Genomic DNA, 2,201 nt, shown 5'->3' on the forward strand with positions numbered 1-2,201 from the left:
CACCACCACACACACACACAGATCTAGTATACATTTTTATCTCATAGGTCTTTTCTCCCATGCCAGCAGAAACAAAGCTTCAGGGGTCAAAACGTTCAGCTGGGAGTCAGTGAAATAATAATCCAGGTTGTGATGTTCACACCCCACTATTAGCGGATGCTGGAATGATAATGGCTGAGAGAAAAAGAAAGTGCCTCCCTTCGACTCACCTCACCTCAACCTTCCTCCTTCCCCCCCTGCATCCTCTTTGGCTCAACCACTTGTGCTTTCCCTCTTTGGCTCCTCTGCTAGATTTAGCTCTTAGATAGCTGGATGCTCTTTAATTAAAACAAAGCTTCAGAGTTTACTCAGAGGTCAGTGGAGGGAGTAGGAACATGATGGCTTAGGGCACACTGTTGGCTATCAAAATAAAAAGCTGTTTCCTGAGGATAACAAATGTTCTAGCAAATTAAAACCACATACTACAAGTTTAGCAAACTAAACAATCAAACATGGTACCTTTGAAAATGAAGGGTTTTGTGCACTTAGACAAGATGCAATATCTTGTAGTGGAGACAGAACATGAAAATGTAAAAATAGATGCTGTACCAAGAAGATTAGCACATAAAAAAAACTAAAACTTATACTGTTTGTTATTAGGAGGCAAACACAGACATGTAGAGTACATTTGTGTAAGTGTACTTACAAGATACATACCTGGTACTTATGGGGTAACATACAGGGTACTTGCAGGACATGTACCTGAAACTTACAGGGTAACATATAGGATACTTAAAAAAATACATACCTGGTACTTACAGGGTAACATCCAGGGTATTTACCTGGCTAAGACTGTTGTGAATTTTGTGATTAGATACTTTAAACTGAGCAAAGAGTACATGTTGTAGTCAGTAAGTTATGATCCAGACAGTGATCAAGGCTTCAGACTGGGCAGGTTGTTGTTGTTAGTTTCTGGGTGCTGACCCAGCCAACCACTCTCCCTGCAGCAAACAGGAAGTCATTCATCTCTCGCCAAGTTTGCCGCCAACTCTCTTTTTGCAGCTCTTAGATTGTCTTTGTTCTTTTGTGATCCACGAGACAATGATGATTTTAGGATCAAACTAATTTTTGGAAACTAAACCCAGGTCAATTATGTAAGCGATGACAGCGTTCCAGCTCCGTCATGTGGTTCAAACAAAAACAAACTCATCTTCTGAATAGATGTTACACAGCAAAAAACTCAGCATTATAGACGATGCAGGGACATACAGTAAAAATGACACACAGATCAAATGTACTTTTTAGAGTGTAAAGTTTAAAAGAAATCCACTGTTTCACTTGGCTCTATACAAAAAGGTGTAAGACAAATCAAAATGAGCTGGGTGTGCTCAAAAGAAAAAAGAGAATGGCTTTCATTTCCTCTGCACAAACTGACTTCCTGCTTTAATGTTTCCTGCCTTTTGTCTGTTTGTTTTAAAAAAAGACCTTTGTAGTTTGTAGAAAGTTTATTTTACTGTGGAAAACCTAATTCTGAGGTTCATTTTATGAAGCCGCAAAGTCTAAATGATCCACCATGAATCATTTTCTACTGTTGAATGGTTTAGATTTCTAGAGTCAGAATAAACAATGCTGTCTGCAACATCAAACCTGTTGACTTTGAAATCAGTCAGAAAATTTCCTCTTTTTTTTAAACTTTCTAATGGTATAATGTGGAATTGCAGACTAGAAGAAAACCTCTGGAAATATAGCAAATTTCTTCTATTTTCACATTACATTTACTGAAAAAACCCAACTTTGTCAACATGTTAACCTGAACTGTACACAAGTAGGTGGTTAAATGACTCTTCATGTGTGAATCAGGTCAAATAGAAGCACATTTATTACAAATCGGGTTACAACTTCTGACAATAAACTTTGAGGACTCATTCTGTCTGCAGTCAAACATGCTTTTCTTGGTCTCAAAAATCCTAATTTCAGCCATTCCTCAGTCATTTTTTAAATGGTCACTGATTCCATCATCAAATAAAGTAACATTTAAAACATGTATGATTGCTTTATTTGTTAATACTTATTCTTTTACCTTTAGGACTTGTGAATATGTTAAAATAAAGTTATTATTAGTCATAGTTTAATAAAAAAGCAACATTTAAAATTGTTTTTGCTTTTATTTTTCTATGCTAGTCTTAAAGGCAAGTGTGAGAAAGGTTAAAAATCGACCCATA

This window comes from Kryptolebias marmoratus, linkage group LG20, assembly GCF_001649575.2.
Source record: "Kryptolebias marmoratus isolate JLee-2015 linkage group LG20, ASM164957v2, whole genome shotgun sequence".
Taxonomy (NCBI): domain Eukaryota; kingdom Metazoa; phylum Chordata; class Actinopteri; order Cyprinodontiformes; family Rivulidae; genus Kryptolebias; species Kryptolebias marmoratus.